Source organism: Trachypithecus francoisi, unplaced genomic scaffold (assembly GCF_009764315.1).
Source record: "Trachypithecus francoisi isolate TF-2019V2 unplaced genomic scaffold, Tfra_2.0 Lachesis_group0, whole genome shotgun sequence".
Classification (NCBI taxonomy): Eukaryota; Metazoa; Chordata; class Mammalia; order Primates; family Cercopithecidae; genus Trachypithecus; species Trachypithecus francoisi.
This window is the reverse complement of record NW_022681453.1, coordinates 170,582,433-170,605,630: the sequence shown is the minus strand read 5'-3', so window position 1 is coordinate 170,605,630 and position 23,198 is coordinate 170,582,433. Positions and strand designations below refer to the sequence as shown.

Sequence of the window (23,198 nt, the reverse complement as noted above, 5' to 3'; positions counted from 1 at the left end):
GCTTGGGCTTTCTTACAGCATGGTAGCTGAGTTCCAAGGGCGAACGTCCTAAGAGATGAGAAGTGGAAGTTCCTAACTTATTAAGGTTTGGGCCTGGAGAGTGACATTAGGTCATTTCAGCTGTGTCTTTTTGGTCAGTCAGTCACAGAGCACAGATGCAAGGGAGGAAAGGCACAGCTTCTCGCAATGAGAGGAGCATCAGAGAATCGTGAGGCCATATTTTTAAAACTCCACAGATACCAATACTAGTCATTTTCTAGTTAACCCATCCTGTTTCACGTGCCATGACATATAGGACAGGATGGGGAGTGATAGAAATGCCGCTTTATTTTGACTGCATCACAGAGATTGTGCGGTACAGGGATGTGTTTTCGATTTTATTACAGGCAAAGTACCAATGCCTTTAATCCTAATGGGTCAGAAAATAGAGGAGGAATAAAATTTCTCCTCAACACTTTTTGAGCAAGAAAGTCTCAAGTATTTGTAAAGCATTTGTCAGCATTATTCTCTGACAAGGAGAGCTCTTACTAGAGTTTTATGTCTCTATATGTTTAAATCAATTTTGACTATAGTCGATTAATATTTTTTCTATTTTTGTAAGAAATTTTATAATTCAAGAAGCCCAATTTTTAATAATAAGTCATGAATAATTTTTTCTTTCAAAAAATGTGTATTTATTTTTTATAAATAGTTTCAACTTTTATTTTAGATTCAGGGGTTACCTGTGCAGGTTTGATACCTGGGTATCTTGCGTGATGCTGAGGTTTGGGCTACAAATGATCTTGCCACCCAGGTAGTGAGCAAGCTACTCAGCAGTTGGTTTTCAACCTTGTCTCCTCTCCCTTCCCTCCCTTCCCCCTCTAAATAATTATTAAACATGTATTTTTTTTTTTTTTTTTTTGCCTTATATGAACATCCCATTCTCAATCTAGTCTTCATCTCATGGCTAAGTTTCTGCTCCAAATTTCTTCATTCTCTACTTCAAATTCTTTATTTTCAAATGTAAACTCCAATTTCCAGCTTTTATTCCTAAAGACTTTAGTCATTTACAGAAGCATTTTAAAAAATATATTCCTCAAAAAAGTTTATTTGTCATTAGTAGATATAATATAGTGAATATCACCTCCATGATACAAGAATTTTTAAACATAGTGTGTGTATATACATGTATATACACTGAATTAAAAATGCTTAATATTTTTATAATTTTTTAAAAATTGATTTATAGTGGATTAAATTTTATTAAACAGTACAAATGCTAACTGATGCCACGTAATGAAATTATCTCAGAAGGAAAGAAAATAAAGAATACTTTTATTTTAAAAGCAGTTATTCACAAATAGCAACAAAATAAAAAAAAAATCAATTTCCTGCAATAGATTTTTATACTGCATGTAAGAAAAGTCATAGAAAAACTAGTTACAATAGAAGATTTTATCTATGTTTGCAGCATTTTTAGACAGGAATTTCATCCACAGATCACATCATCTAGAGTATCATATTGAATCAGAAGTTAGATCAATAGCTTGAGAGTATTGTCCCATAGAAATGGGATATGCTTCCCTGAATAAAACTAGGTGGATAATATTTGAGAAGATACTCAGAGGAAAGGTTAGTACCTAAGTTACCATATTAAAAGAGAAAAAATCACGATGGAATACCAAAATGATATCCTGTGATAAAGAAATAGATCTGCAGAATTAAAAAAAAAATGAGTGGTCCATAAATAAATAACATAATAATACAAAATGATTTATACTGAGATTGTTTAATTTCAAGGATAAAGAATTTTGGGGCCAGGTGCTATGGTTCACACCTGTAATCACAGTGCTTTGGGAGGCCAAGATTACTTGAGGCTGGGAGTTTTAGAGTTTGAGACCAGCATGGACAACATACTGAGACCCCTATCTCTACAAAAGAATAAAAAATTAAAATAAAGAAAGAAAAAATAATAACTGGGCATGGTGGTGCATGTCTGTAGTCCTAACGTTGGGGAGTCTGAGGTGGGAGGATTGCTTGAACCCAGGAGTTTAAGGTAACAGTGAGTCATGATCATGAGCCACTATACTCCAGCTTGGGTGACAGAGTGAGACCGTGTCTCTAAAATAAATTTTTAAAAAAGAGAGGGAAGAATTTCTGGGAATGTAGAAAGGAAAAAGGATAATATCTGGCAACCATGAGGGTGTGCCTTCAAGAAAACATTTTCCACTCAGCTATGAGGAATGAAGTTAACTGACAACTTACAGTTGTACTGTTTTGAAGACCTGTGACAGCATTTGGCACAAAATCACACATTTCCCAGTGTGGCCACCTCAGTAATCTACTGGACATGTCTGATATGCTCATGACTAGCCATCTTCTCCCAGCCCAGGGCTCCTCTATGGGCAGTCTTTGAGCCAGAGCTCCTCACTGGGATGGCTGAGATGTCCTCACAACCACACCTTAGTTCCAGCCCCTTCATACTCACTTCTCCTTCCTTCCCCCTCTGCTTTCATGTGTGTCTGGCCTATATCTTGTTCTGATACTTTTCCTTGTATAATTCTGATTGCCACCTCTCTTTTCTATTTCATGGGAGTTACCCTCAGTCAATGTCTGGCATTTCTAAGTCTGTCTTTGTGTCTTTTTCTTGGAGGACTCTGATGACACAAATGTCTTTATATACGTATTAACCAACATTAAATGACAGAAGACAATGGTACAATGCCTGCACATTTCTGAAAGAAATAAAAGGGTACAACGTAAGAATAAAATACCTAGCCAAGTATGCATTCAAGGATAAATGCATATATTCAGGAACTCAAATAGTTATGAGAATTTTTGGAAAAAAAAATGCTACTTGACAATGAAATACGAACAACCAAAAGACGAATAATATAATTGGTAGAAAGGAAAATTATCAATAGAATATTTGATGCCAGAAGACATTAAAGCAATGACACATATTTTCACACAAGAAACAACTTAGATAATTCAACAGCAATAGCCTTTTATTAAAAATATTGACAATAAAATCCAGTCAACCCGCTTATTAAAATTTGTAAAGCATTAAATTGGTATTAGTTTAGAAATCAGGGTGCTAGTTTCCCTGGAATAGGGATGGAACCAAATAGGTGGGGAGCTGTTTGGAGTGCTAGTAATGTTCTGTGTAGATATAAGGATGTCTGCATTTATAAAATGTTAGCGAGCATAGTGTTTACTATATGTGTACTTTTCTGCATATATATTATATCTTAGTACAAAACTTGCTTAGAATCCCTATTAATATGGAACTAATGCTAAACAAATGTGGGAATTATAGACCATAATAATTTTGTGATCGTAAATGTTAGTAATCCCTGAAAAAATAAAAATAACAAAAGTAGTAACATGAGTAGCAGAAGTCAAAATTAGGAAAAAGGGTGGGTGGGAAGACATAGGTGAATGATCACAATCTTTCTTATTTTTTATAGTAGGTTGTCAACTCATATAATGAATGAGGATAAAATGTGTAATTTAAACCACATAATCCTCGAACCTCTAGTAGTTTTCAAACTGTTTACTTATAAATAAATAGACCTTTAATATTATCCTTTGTGAAAGATAAATATTTATTCAGCCATTCTATTTACTTTGATTTCCTTTAACTTTTCAAATTAAGTAAAATAAATTTAATATGTTTTACTCAAATTGCACTTTTATTAAATTATTTGTAACTATATTTTTATATGTATTTAATAATATTTTATTTGTATCCATACATAGTTTAATGTCTAGGTCAATCTGCATGTATTAAAAGCTAATACCTTCTAAGAGTTTTAGATGTCGAGTTTACTTTTTTCTAAAAAATGTTTTATTTCTATAAAAATAGTAACGTCATTAGTCTTAAAACTAAATAAGTGATTTCAACACAATTTAACAACTTTTTTTTCTTAGGGAGTTTTTCTAACTCTTCATTAAATGTAATACATTGTTTCATTTGGCCCCAACACTTCACTTCTCCCAGTATCCACACTTTTTGTCTTATGACTCTACATTGTCCCACTATAGGGTGTGGGAGCTATGACCTTCCTGCTCCTAGATGCTGGCCTCAGTTAAGTGGTGTGCTTTGGGTAACAGAATGTTTACATGTTTGACCCAAGCAGATACATTATATGAGACTGTTATGTTATTGTTGCCAAGACTGGAGCTGCCAAACCCTCCTTTGACTCAAAACAGTTGAAGGACACATGCTTATGTTTTATTTTATTTACCCCAGGACTTTTGCACATGTTTATGTTTTCTACCACTTAACTTTTAGGGTTTCTTTTGCCATGCATCATTGTCATGGCAATAAAGAGCAGATCATGCTAGTATGTGTTGTGTCTTTATAAACCTTGTATAAACATTTGAATGTTTTTTAGGGAGGAGATCATAAAAGTGTTCTTTAATATACCAAATTTTAAAATGCTGGCCTATTGAAATCCTTGGCACATTATAGCAGTCCTTTGATACCCATGCCCAATTTCCCCAGCTTTATTTCCTACATAGCTTTACTTGTGCTTTCAATTGTATATTTCAAATATAGCAAATCCAGTACCTCTAACATTTTTTCCATTCTTATTTCTTCATTATGTACTGGAATTCTACTTGTTCCTCAAGAAGTTCAGATGTAAACTCATTCAGTGCTATTTATTCTTTCTCCTTGCTTTTCTAACAGTCACTTTATTTTTTCTCTGAAACTCCAAGCATGTTTGGCATTTTGTTTGGAAAAGTTATAATTACACGTTAGTACGTTTTTTGGTTTGTTTTAAAGTGAAGAACTTTATCATTAAAATGTTAGTACTTTATATGTCACAGTTCTAAAATCATTTTATTTTCCCCAGACCCTAGAATAGTATGAACCTTTAAAAATTCATAGATAAATGGATATAAGAGTAAATGAATGGATTAATGAATGAACTAACATTAAGCACATTTTTTGCATTAACAAAAAATTTTTAATTACAGAAACAAGTGAAAACACTCATTAAATATACAGAAATAACTCATCTCTAAAATTAAATGTAAAAGTGTTTGCTATTTCTTTCTTGGTTTATCCTTCTGTTTAAATCTTCAAAGTATGTAGTAACTTGTATTTAAAATAATAAATAAGGATATTTGGAGGCATAGGAAAATAATGAAGAGTTTTTATTTTGTGCTTATCTAGCCAGGCTACAATCAAAGAAGTTTTATTATAGGCTTTAATTAGCATTTTTGTGTGCTTTTGAATTTTCTCTGTAAGTTTCTAATATCTATCTGGCTTCTATAAGACAATGGCTATAACAAATTTCCTTAAACGTCTCTAATCAGAATTTTCATTTGTTAGGCTAAAAATAAGGGTGCTTATAAATAACATAATATTGTACTATTATTTTCTTATGATTCAATATAATAACTGTTAATACATAAGAAGAGCACTTTACAGAATAGTTTTGCACTTTTGATCTGTTCTGTCTCCATGAAGAATAACATTTATTTCATTAATAGAGAATTCATTTTAATAGGAAACACAAGAAAATGAAAACACAGTGTGCTTAAATCTTCTTATTTAAGAACAAAGTATACATTTTTTATTTCTCTCTCATAAGCATGCATGCACTTAGTAGAAATATTTTCAAGTGACAATAATAAGCATTATAATTGCTTACATGAAATGAAAATTCATTGTTCAAATATTTTAAATGGTAATTTCTGTAGGAAGATAGACATAAGTAGAAAAGTAAAAATGATTTTGAATTTAGAAGTAGAAAATAAATAATTTGTTAACCAAGTTCCTACTTTTACATATATTCTCAGTATGATTACCTGTGGAGGCTTTGAGGCCGTGCCAAATTAGGCAATTGATAAAATGACAAATGAGTGATTGAAAGTAATTTTTCAGAAGAAAAATAAATAAGACGTAATTAAAATGTTCTAACTTTCTCACTAAGCGAACATTGCCTGAAACAATCAATAATTTAAAATCTTCAAATACCTTCATATTTACCTATCAAAACATTTTTATTAAAGAAAACAGAAAATGTATGTAATAAATATATAGGTGTATATATATATGTGTGTGTATGTGTGTGTGTATGTGTATACATATTAAATTTGATATTCCAACCAAGGCACCAAGATGCAACAGAAGATGCAAATATAAAAATGAGATGTCAGACTAAAATATAAAGTTATCAAACTATATATAGTTTTACTAATCTTGGACTCCTTATCTAATAATTCCAAATGAGATACATACACAAAGCAATTAAAAACATAAAACCATTTCACAAGAATGACCAAAACTAGCGAAAGGAGAAGGTTTGTGAGAAAGACTTTTGAAAGAGTCATTGGAGTAAAGAGAATCTCATCTTATTCCTAAAATTAAAGGGAGGGTTAGGTCTTTGTTTCCTCTCTTTAGATGTAGGGAGTAAAGCTTCAATTCTTGGAGAATTCTCAATTGACACTGTCTTGATGATTTAAAGTGATGAGAAAACATTTTTACTTTCAAAAAATTATCCAGTAAGGCAAGGGACTTTCTGGAAATCAAGATTTTGTCCTGGATTTTGACTTTAGTAACCTCTTAATATATTCCATATTTTTAATCAATAAATAGCATAACATTGAACCATGCACATTCATTGTATACAGGCATTTTTGTATTCCTAAGTTTTAATAAGTTTATTTGCATTAATTTTATTTAAATAACATTCAAAATAATTTTATTATATCCAATTTGCTTTAGTAATTTCAAGAATAGATGAGTTATAAATGATAGAAAACTAAAAAATTAATAATTCCTGGGAGACTAACAATAAATCAGACCTTAAATTTAGTACTTTCTTTTTTTCTCAAACTAAAAATATCAAAATTGTAAGAGGTATGTCAGTCAGGATCCAGACGATAAACATCAGGTTAAGATTACCAGTCAGTAATCTTAATATCAAAAGCTATTAACTGTAAGAGGGGATTTGCTAGCAAAGAATAAACAGAACTGTAAATAATATAGTAATAGCAGATTATAGAGGCCACTACCCCTAAGCCTGAACTGCTACATAATGGAAGCAAGAGGGTCTGGAACCAGCCTCCACACACCATACAGATCCAGATTCACTGGAGAGGGCATAGCCATGAAAATCTGCATGGCAGGGTTTGCTGAGGCTGCAAAGTACTCAGGAGGATATCAGTGGAAGCCATCCACAGATAGGTGTCATACCAGCAGTACCCTGCCATGAAGACACCTGCTGGGGTTTCAGTCAGCATTCTCTGGATGCCTGGAGCTGGCCCTGCAAAAGCTGTGGATATGGCTGGGACAGGCTTTGTAGAAATAAGCTGTGTTGTAGGAGCCAATATCAAGAAGCATAACAGAACCTGGGAGAGAAACCCATTCATCCTTCAGTTTTCCCTTAGCAGCTTCTACTAACAAAGCTTAACATCTTGACTGGCAAAGAAGGAATGTTTACAGGGTCTAGCCCCACTGTCAGAAATAAAGCAGTGAGTTGTGAATTTTCAACCGAGAGGCAATAAAGTGATGACTAGGACAGTACATGCCTTGGATTACTCAGTTTCCATATTCCCTCTGCTATTCAATCTTGAACTTTTATTCAAAAACGAAACAACTCTGTATTTCCACCTAATAATTTATAAATGTTCTTCCTGAAAGTGAATGCATTTTCATCCTTTTCCAAAATGAGGTGACACAGTCCCAACAGTCATTGTATCCGTTACTGGCTATATTAATCCTCTCAAATTCCACCACAGATCTACTAAATGCTCTGTGAACTAAAGACTAAATTGTAAAGTTAACCATCTGCCACTTGTATAAAAAATAAAAACAGGAAAAAGGAGACATAAAAATGGTTAGTTATGCAAATAAAAACATGCATATAACAAGCAAAGAGAAAATAGACAAGCTTCTTAGTCTTGAAAGATGTACCATATGTACTTGTAGCTGTGGTGCAGCTGTTCACAAATGGATCCAGTTTCTCCTTCGGTCAGAGGACTGTGTGTCTGTGGATTGATTTAGGAAATAGGTGAGAAGCTGTTTCCATTTATGTCAGGGTTGTCAGGGTTTTAGCTGCATATCTAAAGGGTCTTTTTTTTTTTCCTACTGGGTAGATAAAACAGTAACTCTGATAGGCAACTCATGTATTTCATTCCTGGGAACACAGTGTTCAGTAGCCACTGTCAAAGATCTCTACAGGCCAGGGTGTTCTGATTACTAGTCATCCCTGCCAGTTAGATATGCTCACTTTGTTCTTGGTGATTGTATGCTATCTTTTGATTTCTGTTACCCCAGAGCCCATTATCCCTGTTGAAATCAGGGAATCCATCCCAATGGCAGAATCCCTTACAGTCTCTGGTCTGCAAAGCTGCTCAACTTTCTTCACGAATGAATTTCTTAGTGCCATGTTTTATCATGCTGGACTGGTTTATCTTCACCAGTAGGCTCTGGTATCTCCACCTAGTAAAATGTCTGGAATCTTGGTGTCCAAGTTTCAGTCAGTCAACCAAGTAAGTTGTTAGAATCACCTGCAGCTTTACAAGCTAACATATCAAATCTGAAATCTCTAGTTAGTTTCCTATAGCAAGGAATTCAGCCTTATCTAGTGTTATATTCTCTGCTTATTGGCCTAACTCCTGTTGAATCCACTCCCACACATGTCCCACCCCATCATATTTCTGTTGGTTATATATTAGCATGGTCTTGCAATTCTTTTGCCATGTAGTCTTTTTACTGTATAGTGTATACCTGTTCCTCTTGAGCATGCTATACTTCACACGAATTACTTCAGGGCATAAGACCCTAGCAAGGCATCTCCTACAGGTGAGGTTATTACAAGATTTGCAGGCAAAGGAAGGCTAGTCTCTTCAGGTATGGGAGAGCAACTTACTTCTACTGGTACGGAGGCCTCAGAGTGGCTTGCACATTCAGTGTTGTCAATTTCATTTGGTTCAAATATATGTCCCCATTCCAAGTGTCAAGATCTCATTCTTTCTCAATTGGTACCCTAAATTTCACATGAGAAATGGTCAATTTCACTGCTGTTGTAATTTACTCAACCCACAAAGTAAATATTGTGCAAATTTAGCAATATCAGTCCTGTGGTTACACTAAATATTCTTTTATGGTTCTCATGGTAGCTCTCTGGCCCTTAGGCTATGAATTGAACTGAGAGCTTATTTTTTTTTTCTCTGTAAGTGCTCAAGGGCACTCAGAAAAATCTATCCCACACCATCCTCCTTATAATAATCATTATTGCCATAGGGTCAAGGGCAGAGTCACTTGGGCTCTTAAAGGATTTGCTTTAGTTGGCACTTTGTCACAACATACCACAGGCAATAGTTTGATTAATTAATTGTGATACCACACATGCCCTGGATTCCTAGTATCCCATTTCCCATTAGTAAGAAGCTCAGCACTGCAATGAAGCACAGGAGTAAACCAAAATATCCCCCAAATGTCATAATTGGAGGTCTGTCTCCTGGGACCATTTCCATGGCAGAAATTTCATAGCAATTTGAACTGGAAAAGTTTACCATAAATAATTATTAATCACAGGCCAGTAGCTGTGGCTCACGCCTGCAATCCCAGCACTCTGGGAGGCCAAGGCAGGTAGATCACAAGATCAGAAGATCAAGACCATCCCAGCCAACAAGGTGAAACCCCGTCTCTACTAAAATACAAAAAATTAGCCTGGCATGGTGGTGTGTGCCTGTAGTCCCAGCTGCTCAGGAGGCTGAGGCAGGGAAATCGCTTGAACCCAGGAGGCGGAGGTTTCAGTGAGCAAATATCATGCCACTGCACTCCAGCCTGGCCACAGAGCAAGACTCCATCTCAAAAAATAAAATAAAATAAAACATTATTAATTACAACACATGGGATTGAAGTCATGGATAATTTGCTAGTAATAATAAAGACTCTAAAAATATAAGAACAGCGTGTACAGGAAGCAATGATTACCCCTTGGGCTGAGATAGCATGCTCAAAAAATAATATTGAAGGAACAATCATGAACTGGAAATCTCTCCTTACTCAGGGCAGACATCTAAACCTCACTGGGGAAGGTGCATCCATGGCTCGCTGAATAGCAAAAAGGCCATGGAGGTCATGAGCTCTCCTGGGAGTTACTATGTGCTGCTGGTCACCAGCCATGGTTAAAAGCACACTCACAGAAGCCATGCACACTGCTGGAGCGAGGTGTTGCAGAAATTGCATGTACTGCAGGAGCCTGTCTTTGGGAACTCACCAGTACCAGGAAATGAAACCCTTTCTTCCTACAGTGTCCTTTTAGTGCCCTCTACTGACAAAACTTAGCATCTACCAACATTATTACAGAACAATGAAGTATGTATTTGGACTACAGAGACGATTAATTTGTGGCTCTCACAAAATGCTATGTTAGGATTATGTTTACAGATAATTTTACCAAACAAGTATAAACATGTGCTCTAATATAATGTGAAGAAAGTAGGAGAGTATTTTTGCTAATGGTAAACAAGTGATGATAAATAACGCATATTGAGCCATGCAGGATCGATGTAATGATAATGAAAATAATAAAAATAGAAAATATTTGAATAAAAAAGTCTAGGGAATGCATTGGTGGCTCACCCAATATGTCATTTTAACATATATTTATAAGACATTTATTAGAATAGGTTGATAGATTTTTCTCTGAAGTTACCTGAAGGAAGTTTTCAATAATTATTTCAGCCTCATTCTAATGTCCATGTTAACATAGCTGTATTACTCTTTTGCATTTCAGTAACATTGAGTTCTACACATTGTTTTAATCTTTAAAGAAAATGTTTTATTATGAAGCTCTTTTACATACAGTTTTTTAAAAGCAGTATCTGCCATGCCTTCTCTTTGAACATTGTAAATATAGAGATCTAGCTAATTAACTCATGCCACACTTAGATGTGTAAAGAAAACGTATCTTTTTCTTGGTTATTTTAGCTTACCTGATTTTTCTTATGATCCCTACCCCCAGGTAAGGGAAAAATAATAGGATGTAAATGTTACAATTTGCAATCTTTAATTAAATCTTTTAAGAGTGTTTTAAAAAAAAAAAAAACTTAGTCATTTTAAATAGATTGCTCAATTTTTTTCACACCTCTGCTTCCTTACGGTCTTCTCTTTATGCTGTTTAGGTATATGAGCAACACAACTTAGCTGCACTGGAGAAGGATTAATCTCAGTTCTCATTGGTCACTGTTTTCTGGATTCTTATTGAATCTTACTGTAATGTTGTCTGATTTTCTTCTTTTCTTACTAAGGTCTTATGTTGCGAATATTTTTGCTTTGTTAGTTTGTTGTTACTTGTATTTTAATGGAACAGTAGCTTCTACCACTGCAGCCTATGTATGGTCCCACACAGCTCCATCCAAGGTTCCGGCACATGTACAAGTGGTTGCTCTGCTCTTCCAGTGCCACTCCACTAAATCTCTTGTGGTTGGTGTCCATGGTCAGGAGTACAAGACCATCTTTAAGTCTCATGCAACAATTTCAGATGATTGCAAACTGGGAGTCTGGCCTCAGATTCATCCATACACATCTTTGCTCTCACACCACGCTGAATGGTGCCAGACTGAAGCCAGATCTGAAAGTGTCCTAGGATACAGCAAAGCAAGTGGCTCAGCAGACTCGGCGTTACCGGGCCCCTGCACATATACTGGAATGTTTCTGAAGTTATCTCTGAAGAGCAAGATGGGAAGGAGATTATTTAGAGCCCTCTCATGTTTTATCACATATTTTGTTTTTCTTCTTCCAGATTTTGGATGTTCACTTTCTCCTTCAGCATTTGTACATCGTGCCCATGTTAACACGCCTTGCAGTCTAACATCGTGGGCAGAAGGGTATTCTCTGCTGCTTCAGAGAAAATCTGTGTTTTCTCTCCTGCCTTCCATGCTTTGTATTCATTTATTAAATTCCTTAAACTTGTTAAATCTTCTTGTTTTGGACAAAGCTCTGCTTCAATACTAGCTGCTGAATCCATTTTGAGTGTCAACAACTGAACACTAACGTTCTTTGTCTGTACATTTCTTCTGTAACAACCCTAAACCTTTCCCAGTCAAATAAATTGACTCTGGCAGAATATTAGAATGTTGATAAAAGGAAACATGACAAAGAAAAGTCATTAATATAGTTCAAAACGATTATCACTCTGATACAGGCTTTTGAATAATCATTCCTATACTCTGCTTTTTTTAAACTTTGATTATTCTCACTGTTGTATCTTCTTTTACCCATTATTAATAAATCACTAATTTCTAACTCACTTATCTGTTCCATAAGATAAAGCTTGACTTCAAGTAACAAAGCCCAAAATAAAAATAATTAACAAAGTTGAAGTTTATTCTTGTTTCAAGTAAAAGTAAGTAGTCTTGAGATGGTGTAATGGCTCAAAAATCACCAGGGATTCAGGCTCGTATCTTGTTGACGCATCATTCCTAATAACTAATTTCCACATCACAGTCCAAGAAAAATCTCCCTAGCTCCAGTCATCATGTTACATTTCAGCAAACAGGACCTAGGCAACGGAAGGAGAAAGCATCCTCCTTTCATTAAGTGACACTTCTTAGAATTTGAATACCTCATTTTCATTTGCTCCCTTTGGGCAGAACTTAGTTCCATAACATACATGTTTTTAAGGGAGACTGAGTAATACCATCTTTTTCTTTCTCTGAGTGTTCATTTGTTCAGCAAAAAATATAAATAAAAGGCTTAGAGGAAATGGATATGGGTAGACAATTAACATTCTGTCGTATGCATATTTTATAGATGTGGCCTCAGTGAAAAAAAACAGTTTAATTTTACTGTATTGCTTGGAATACGACATACTTTTCAGTAATAATTTGTGAAATCAAATAATGCTGTTTCAGAGATCTCATAATTACTCTTCTAATTAACATGCTCCAATCAGAAAATTCTTTTTTTCTTTTTATTATACTTTAAGTTCTAGGGTACATGTGCACAACGTGCAGGTTTGTTACATATGTATACATGTGCCCTGTTGGTGTGCTGCACCCATTAACTCATCATTTACATTAGGTATTTCCTAATGCTATCCCTCTGCCCTCCCCCAACCCCACAACAGGCCCTGGTGTGTGATGTTCCCCGTCCTGTGTCCAAGTGTGCTCATTGTTCAGTTCCTACCTATGAGTGAGAACATGCAGTGTTTGGTTTTCTGTCCTTGTGAGAGTTTTCTCAGAATGGTCATTTCCAGCTTCATCCATGTCCCTGCAAAGGACATGAACTCATCTTTTTTCATGGCTGCGTAGTATTCCATGGTGTATATGTGTCACATTTTCTTAATCCAGTCTATCATTGATGGACATTTGGGTTGGTTCCAAGTCTTTCCTATTGTGAATAGTGCTTCAAAAAACATACATGTGCATGTGTCTTTTATAGTATCATGATTTATAACCATTTGGGTATATACCCAGTAATGGGATTGCTGGGTCAAATGGTATTTCTAGTTCTAGATGCTTCAGGAATTGCCACATTGTCTTCCACAATGGTTGAACTAACTTACACTCCCACCAACAGTGTAAAAGTGTTCCTATTTCTCCACATCCTCTCTAGGACCTGTTGTTTCCTGACTTTATAATGATCACCATTCTAACTGGTTTGCATTTCTCTGATGACCAGAGATGATGAGCATTTTTTCATGTGTCTGTTGGCTGTATGAATGTCTTCTTTTGAGAAGTGTCTATTCGTGTCCTTTGCCCACTTTTTGATGGGATTGTTTGATTTTTTTCTTGTAAATTTGTTTAAGTTCTTCGTAGATTCTGGATATTAGCCCTTGGTCACATGGGTAGATTGCAAAACTTTTCTCCCATTCTGTAGGTTGCCTGTTCACCCTGATGGTAGTTTCTTTTGCTGTGTAGAAGCTCTTTGGTTTAATTAGATCCCATTTGTCAATTGTGGCTTTTGTCGACATTGCTTTTAGTGTTTTAGACATGAAGTCCTTGCCCATGCCTATGTCGTGAATGGTATTGCCTAGGTTTTCTTCTAGGATTTTTATGGTTTTAGGTCTAACATTTAAATCTTTAATCCATCTTGAATTAATTTTTGTATAAGGTGTAAGGAAGGGATCCAGTTTCAGCTTTCTACATATGGCTAGCCAGTTTTCCCAGCACCATTTATTAAATAGGGAATCCTTTCCCCATTTCTTGTTTTTGTCAGGTTTGTCAAAGATCAGATGGTTGTAGATGTGTGATATGATTTCTGAGGACTCTGTTCTGTTCCATTGGTCTATATCTCTGTTTTGATACCAGTACCATGCTGTTTTGGTTACTGTAGCCTTGTAACATCGTTTGAAGTCAGGTAGCATGATGCCTCCAGCTTTGTTCTTTTTGTTTAGGATTGTCTTGGCTATATGGGCTTTGTTTCGGTTGCATGTGAACTTTAAAGTAATTTTTTCAAAATCTGTGAAGAAAGTCATTGGTAGCTTGAAGGGAGTAGCATTGAATCTATAAATTACTTTGGGCAGTATGGCCGTTTTCACTATACTGATTCTTCCTATCCATGAGCATGGTATGTTCTTCCATTTGTTTGTGTCCTCTTTTATTTCGTTGAGCAGTGGTTTGTAGTTCTCCTTGAAGAGGTCCTTCACATCCCTTGTAAGTTGGATTCCTAGGTATCTTATTCTCTTTGAAGCAAATGTGAATGGGAGTTCACTCACGATTTGGCTCTCTGTTTGTCTGTTACTGGTGTATAGGAACGCTTGTGATTTTTGCATGTTGATTTTGTATCCTGAGACTTTGCTGAACTTCCTTATCAGCTTAAGGAGATTTTGGGCTGAAACAATGGGGTTTTCTAGATATACAATCATGTCATCTGCAAACAGGGACAATTTGACTTCCTAATTGAATACCGTTTATTTCTTTCTCTTGCCTGATTCCCCTGGCCAGAACTTCTAACACTATGTTGAATAGGAGTGGTGAGACAGGGCATCCCTGTCTTGTGCCAGTTTTCAAAGGGAATGCTTCCAGTTTTTGTCCATTCAGTATGATATTGGCTGTGGGTTTGTCATAAATAGCTCTTATTATTTTGAGATATGTCCCTTCAACACCTAGTTTATTGAGAGTTTTTATCATGAAGGGCTGTTGAGTTTTGCCAAAGGCCTTTTCTGCATCTATTGAGATAATCGTGGTTTTTATCATTGGTTCTGTTTATGTGATGGATTACATTTATTGGTTTCTATATGTTAAACCAGCCTTGCAACTCAGGGATGAAGCTGACTCGGTCACGGTGGATAAGCTTTTTGATGTGCTGCTGGATTCGGTTTGCCAGTATTTTACTGAGGATTTTCGCATCGATGTTCATCAGGGATATTGGCCTGAAATTTTCTTTTTTTATTGTGTCTCTGCCATGTTTTGGTATCAGGATGATGCTGGCCTCATAAAATGAGTTAGGGAGTATTCCCTCTTTTTCTGTTGTTTAGAATAGTTTCAGAAGAAGTGGTACCAGCTCCTCTTTGTACCTCTGGTAGAATTCAGCTATGAATCCATCTGGTTCAGGACTTTTTTTGGTTGGTAGGCTATTAATTATTGCCTCAGTTTCAGAACCTGTTATTGGTCTATTCAGGGATTCAACTTCTTCCTGCTTTCATCTTGGGAGGATGTATGTGTCCAGGAATTTATCCATTTCTTCTAGATTTTCTAGTTTATTTACGTAGAAGTGTTTATAGTGTTCTCTGAAATACAAAATAGTTTGTATTTCTGAGGGATCGGTGGTGATATCACTTTTATCATTTTTTATTGAATCTATTTGATTCTTCTCTCTCTTCTTCTTTATTAATCTTGCTAGTGGTCTGTTTTGTTGATCTTTTCAAAAAAAAGCTCCTGGATTCATTGATTTTTTGAAGGGTTTTTGTGTCTCTATCTCCTTCAGTTGTGCTCTGATTTTAGTTATTTCTTGCTTTCTGCTAGCTTTTGAATTTGTTTGCTCTTGCTTCTCTAGTTCTCTTTATTGTGATGTTAGGGTGTCGATTTTAGATCTTTCCTGCTTTCTCTTGTGGGCGTTTAGTGCTATAAATTTCCCTCTACACACTGCTTTAAATGTGTCCCAGAGATTCTGATATGTTGTGTCTTTGTTCTCATTGGTTTCAAAGAATATCTTTATTTCTGCCTTCACTTCATTATGTACCCAGTAGTCATTCAGGAGCAGGTTGTCCAGTTTCCATGTAGTTGTGTGGTTTTGAGTGAGTTTCTTAATCCTGAGTTCTAATTTGATTGCACTGGCGTCTGAGACACAGTTTGTTATGATTTCTGTTCTTTTACATTTGCTGAGGAGTGCTTTACTTCCAACTATGTGGTCATTTTTGGAATAAGTGCTATGTGGTGCTCAGAAGAATGTATATTCTGTTCATTTGGGGTGGAGATTTCTGTAGATGTCTATTAGATCTGCTTGGTGCAGAGTTGAGTTCACATCCTGGATATCCTTGTTAACCTTCTTACTCATTGATAGGTCTAATATTGACAGTGGAGTGTTAAAGTCTCCCATTATTATTGTATGGGAGTCTAAGTCTCTTTATAGGTCTCTAAGGACTTGCTTTATGAATCTGGGTGCTCCTGTCTTGGGTGTATATATATTTAGGATAGTTAGTCTTCTTGTTGAATTGATCCCTTTACCATTATGTAATGGCCTTCTTTGTCTCTTTTGATCTTTGTTGGTTTTATCAGAGACTAGGATTGCAACCTCTGCCTTTTCTTGTTTTCCATTTGCTTTGTAGATCTTCCTCCATCACTTTATTTTGAGCGTATGTGTGTCTCTGCACGTGAGATGGGTCTCCTGAATACAGCACACTGATGGGACTTGACTCTTTATCCAATTTGCCAGACTGTGTCTTTTAACTAGGGCATTTAGCCCATTTACATTTAGGTTTAATATTGTTATGTGTGAACTTGATCCTGTCATTATGATATTAACTGGTTATTTTGCTCGTTAGTTGATGCAGTTTCTTCCTAGCATCGATGGTCTTTACATTTTGGCCTGTTTTTGCAATGGCTGGTACCAGTTGTTCCTTTCCATGTTTAGGGCTTCCTTCAGGGTCTCTTGTAAGGCAGGCCTGGTGGTGACAAAAATCTCTCAGCATTTGCTTGTCTGTAAAGGATTTTATTTCTCCTTCACTTATGAAACTTCGTTTGGCTGCATATGAGATTCTGGGTTGAAAATTCTTTAAGAATGTTGAATATTGGCCCCCACTCTCTTCTGGCTTGGAGAGTTTCTACCGAGAGATCCATTGTTAGTCTGATGGGCTTCCCTCTGTGGGTAACCCGACCTTTTTCTCTGACTGCCTTAACATTTTTTTCCTTCATTTCAGTCTTGATGAATCTGACAGTTATGTGTCTTGGGGTTGCTCTTCTCGAGGAGTATCTTTGTGGAGTTCTCTGTATTTCCTGAATTTGAATGTTGGCTTGCCTTGCCAGGTTGGGGAGGTTCTCCTGGATAATATCCTGCAGACTGTTTTCCAACTTGGTTCCATTCTTCCCATCACTTTCAGGTACACCTATCAGACATAGATTTGGTCTGTTCATATAGTCCCTCTTTCTTGGAGGCTTTGTTCATTTCTTTTTACTCTTTTTTCTCTAAACTTCTCTTCTTGCTTCATTTCATTCATTTGATCTTCAATCACTGATACCCTTTCTTCCACTTGATTGAATCAGCTACTGAAGCTTGTGCATTTGTCACATAGTTCTTGTGCCATGGTTTTCAGCTCCATCAGGTCATTTAAGGTCTTCTCTACACTGTTTATTCTAGTTAGCCATTGGTCTCATCTTTTTTCAGGGTTTTTAGCTTCCTTGCAATGGGTTTGAACATCCTCCTTTAGCTTGGAGAAGTTTGTTATTACCGACCTTCTAAAGCATACTTCTGTCAACTCATCAAAGTCATTGGCCATCCAGCTTTGTTCCATTGCTGGGGAGGAGCTACGATCCTTTGGATGAGAAGAGGCACTTTGGTTTTTAGAATTTTCAGGTTTTCTGCTCTGGTTTCTCCCCATCTTCATGGTTTTGTCTACCTTTGGTCTTTGATGATGGTGACCTACAGATTGGGATTTGGTGTAAATGTCCTTTTTATTGATGTTGATGCCATTCCTTTCTGTTTGTTAGTTTTCCTTCTAACAGTCAGGACCCTCAGCTGCAGGTCTGTTGGAGTTTGTTGGAGGTCCACTCCAGACCCTGTTTGCTTGGGTATCACCAGTAGAGGCTGCAGAACTGCAAATATTGTAGACAGCCAATATTGCTGCCTGATCTTTTCTCTGGAAGCTTCATCTCAGAGGGGCACCCAGCTGTATGAGGTGTCAGTCAGCCTCTACTGGGAGGTGTCTCCCAGTTAGGCTACACAGGGGTCAGGGACCTACTTGAGGAGGCAGTCTGTTTGTTCTCTGAGCTCAAACACCATGCTGGGAGAACCACTGCTCTCTTCAGAACTGTCAGACGTTTAAGTCTGCAGAAGTTTCTCTGCCTTTTGTTCAGCTATGCCCTGCCCCCCAGAGGTGTAGTCTACAGGTAGGCAGGCCTGGTTGAGCTGTGGTGGGCTCCACCCAGGTGGAGCTTCCCAGCCACTTTATTTACCTACTCAAACCTCAGCAATGGCGGACATCCCTCCCCCAGACAGGCTGCTGCCTCACAGTGTGATCTCGGATTGCTGCACTAGCAGTGAGCAAGGCTCGCTGGGCATGGGAACCGCCGAGCCAGGTGCAGGATATAATCTCCTGGTGTGCTGTTTGCTAAGACTGTTGGAAAAGCGCAGTATTAGGGTGGAAGTGTCCTGATTTTCCAGGTGCCCGTCTGTCACGGCTTCCTTTGTCTAGGAAAGGGAATTTCCCAACCCCTTGCACTTCCAGGGAGAGGTGATGCCCTGCCCTGCTTCGGCTCACCCTCCATGGGCTGTACCCACTGTCCAACCAGTCCCAATGAGATAAACCAGGTACCTCAGTTAGAAATGCAGAAATCACCCATCTTCTGCATCAATCGCTCTGGGAGCTGCACACAGGAGCTGTTCCTATTCAGCCATTTTTGGAACGGAAGAAAATTCTTTTTTTTTTTTTTTTTGAGACAGAGTCTCACTCTGTCGCCCAGGCTGGAGTCCAGTGGCCGGATCTCAGCTCACTACAAGCTCCGACTCCCGGGTTTACGCCATTCTCCTGCCTCAGCTTCCCAAGTTGCTGGGACTACAGGCGCCCACCACCTCGTCCGGCTAGTTTTTTGTATTTTTTTAGTAGAGACGGGGTTTCACCGTGTTAGCCAGGATGGTCTCGATCTCCTGACCTCGTGATCTGCCCGTCTCGGCCTCCCAAAGTACTGGGATTACAGGCTTGAGCCACCGCGCCCGGCCTAAAAATTCTTAACATTGCAGTTCCAAGCCATTTATATTGGTTATTGAATTAAAAATATTAAACAAGCAAAAAAAAAAAAAAAAAAAAAAAAACCCAACCATAAAATAAGTAACTGCCTTTAGAACTACTGGGGGAGAGGGAAGCAATAACTTTAAGAGTTGATAAGATCGCGTGTTAGCTAAGATCATTTATATGTTATAATAAGCAAATCAAAGAATTTCAGTGAATTCATACATAATTGTGTTTTTTTTTTTTTTTTTTTTGCTGAAGTAGAGCAAAAACTTTTTTTTTTTTTTTTTTAATGGCCAGAGAATCAACATTTTAGAGTTTTGAGGCAATAGTCTTTGTGACAACTACTCTGCCATTTTAACTCAAAGGCTGCCGTGGAAAAGTTTGTATATTCCATCAAATTTTGACTTGCAAAAAACAGGGTAGATGAGAAGTTTTGGTCCCAGGTTACTGTGACAACAGTTGACTGCCAACACTTAATCATCTAAAACACCAGTCCATCTACGAGAAGAGAGTAAGCTGCCTGTGTGCTCATGAGGAAGAGGAAACTGTTTTGGTGAATGGCTGGCTCATCTCTGCCTCAGCCATTATCATAAAAACATCTTAATTTTTATATTATTTCATAGTTCTGAAAACATGTTTTCAATATATGCATGGTTCATGATAAACTTACGAATTCGATAATTTGGATCTTTTTTAGGACATGGAGGCTGAGTAACTTGCTTAAAAGAATGGAGCTACTAAATGGAGAACAAGAATTTAAGCTCACATCCCCAAAACAGTTCAATACTACATAGCTCCCAATATTTGAAATTAAGACCCACAGATGGATGAAATACAAAAATAAGATAGGAAGAATTTGGGGCAAAAAAATTAATAAACCACTTTAATTTAGCAAATATCTAACAGAAATCATAGATTGAACATCTATTACATTTTGTAGAGAAATGTAGTAGATATAGGAGACATTGAGAGTTATAAGATATGGTTGCTGCCCTTTAAAAGTTTGTAATTTAGTTGGAGATACAGAAAAAAAATTATGTAGGTACCTGTGTGTATAGACATATATACACACGCATGTGCATCATAAGCCACTGGGTCGCTTATGAACCTAGCCAAAGAAAGCCACTGGGTGGCTTATGAACAACAAACGTGTTCCTCACAGTTCTGGACACTGGGAAGTCCAAGATTAGGAAAGCAGCAGGGTCAGTGTCTGGTAAGTGTCTGTTTCTGGGTTCATAGATGGTGCCTTCTTACTGTGTCCTCCCATGGAGCAAGGGCCTAGCTAGTTCTCTGGGGTCCCATTTATAAAATCCACTAATCCCAAACACAATGACACTACCCTCATAATCTAATTGCCCCCCAAAGGCCCTACCTCTTAATACTGTCATCTTGGGGATTAGGAACTCAACATATGAATTTTAGGGGGACAAAAAACGTTCAGAATATAGCAATATTTATCAATGCATTTTATATATAAAATGGATACAGAAATGTATACTTTGTATATAAAATATAAAAATTTTATATATAAAATCTGTAGCTATTACAACTATATATGTATAAGAGTTTGTAAAGTTATTAAATGTTATATACTGAGTGGCCAGATATTGTTAAAGCTTTTATTTATATGATTTTCATTCCCTTCAAAGCTTATGAGTTTCCATCAAAATATGGGGTGAAAGCAGATTATTTCTTTATTTATTGATCATGAACCTTGCTTTCTCTAAAAACAAAAGTAGAATGAGTTTTCTCAGCATGTGAGTTTAAAGCAAATGTCTCGACTACATAGATGACTGTCATTTATGCATTAAAGTCTCCTGGGTGACTGACGCAAGATCATTACAACTTTGGTGTTGTTAGGCTGTGCTGTGTCAATATCACTCTAAATTTGTGAGATAAAACACAATGATTTTTCCAGGATCCATTATCTTTCAGGACCCATATTATTAAAGACTTAGACAGGCATACTTTAGAACTTCCTAAGTAATTATATGACAAACTATAATGGTAAAAACATCTTATAAAACAATCCCTGAATATTTTGTGCCTTCATTAACATAGGTATAGGTTGGCAGTCTACCAGGTAAGTATAACAACTTTGATATTCTTTCCCTGAGCATATATTTAAAATAACTACTCTGGTGCTTTTAGAATATATGTGTGTGTGTGTGTGTGTATGTATATATGTATGTGTGTGTGTGTATATATATACCCACATACACACACACATATATTTGAATCTTTAAGGACCTATATTTAAACATACACAAAGATCAGAATCAGCACTATGCATTTCCTACATGTCTTTTAATACCCGTATGTCCAAGATCTTTATTTTCTCAATAGATACACTACTTGTTATAATTTTAAAAATCAAAGGAAAAACCATCCTTTAAAGAGAAAGTAATATAAATAAAGACATACTTAATCTGATTTTGGATACCTTATGCTATCAATGAAAACCAAAATAATCTTCCTTAGTGCATTATCTCCCTATCATATATAGTAGGATGCTGGCATTTCCCAGTAATGAAAAACCGCTGATCTGCTTTACAAAATGGTGAGGGAACTTTTTTGTTCTATGCTAATCATCTACTAATTGGTAATTACCATTAATTCACTTCAGAAATCTCTCCGCATTCCAGTTTCCAAGGAAAACTTTTGTTGAACCCCTACATTTAGAATTATAGAAAACACCTTCAACAGAACATTTCTTTATTAAATATCATTAGTCAATTTGTACTTCATAGTTTTTTTTTTTGTTTTTTTTGTTTTTGTTTTTTGAGACGGAGTCGTCTCGCTCTGTCGCCCAGGCTGGAGTGCAGTGGCCGGATCTCAGCTCACTGCAAGCTCTGCCTCCCTGGTTTATGCCATTCTCCTGCCTCAGCCTCCGGAGTAGCTGGGACTACAGGCGCCCGCCACCTCGCCCGGCTAGTTTTTTGTATGTTTTTAATAGAGACGGGGTTTCACCATGTTAGCCAGGATGGTCTTGATCTCCTGACCTTGTGATCCGCCCGTCTCGGCCTCCCAAAGTACTGGGATTACAGGCTTGAGCCACCGTGCCCGGCCTTAATCGTGTAATTTATTTATTGGATTCTTAAATTACATTTTTCAGTAACACCTTTTACTCTGAAGGCTTATTTATGAAATCAGATATATCATTTGATCATCTTTTTTTTCGGTTTGTTAAAAATATTTTTCTTTTATCCCCTAATTTCATTTTAGCGATGGGGGAAATGTTGCAATTTTTTATGTAGTGTGACACTCAAGTTTAGTATTGGCTAACCTAGGTTACCAGTAATCCATGACACTCATACTCATTCTGTTTATTCCTATTTAATCCAAACTTCCATTCACATTTTTTGACTAACTTTCATTCCACTTCTGTCTTCTCCATCTTTCATGTAAATTCTGGTTATTCTAAAACTAAGAGTTTTTGACCTTCAAAAATTAAGATTAGCATAAATAATCTTAACACACTTGAAATTAAAAAATAGGTTAATTTCCACACATTTTTTTGACAAAGCATACTTTGTTAGAAACAACATTATTGTATTTAAAATTTTAGGTATAAGAGTCTGTATACACAGTTTTATATAACTTATCTTTGCTTATATATCTATATTATTTTGAAACCATATCCTATATAAAAAGGTTATTTTCAAAGTTCTTTTTCACATTTATGACATTTACTTCTGCAACTTGCCACTACTTATGATACAGATTCCTGACAGCCGTGCCTGAGAAGTATCTTGAAAACACACTGATTGCCATCACCTGTCACTATTAGAGATTTCTGTTTTGAAGATAATGTCAACAAGGTGACCAGGCATTACTGCTTTTGTTGTTGAACTTCCT

At 36.5% G+C, this 23,198-nt stretch overlaps 1 protein-coding gene and 1 long non-coding RNA gene across 2 annotated transcripts in view; one reads left to right on the top strand and one right to left on the bottom strand.

The window, feature by feature from the left end:
* Window positions 1-7,999, bottom strand: part of LOC117084236 — a 168,014-nt gene extending 160,015 nt beyond the window's left edge. The window contains exon 1 of the long non-coding RNA XR_004437364.1: window positions 7,913-7,999. This is a non-coding gene — a long non-coding RNA (uncharacterized LOC117084236). The remainder of the gene's footprint in view (window positions 1-7,912) is intronic.
* ZNF385D (zinc finger protein 385D) overlaps window positions 1-23,198 on the top strand; it is a 988,862-nt gene that overhangs the window by 285,019 nt on the left and 680,645 nt on the right. The gene's annotated exons all lie outside the window — the stretch shown is intronic.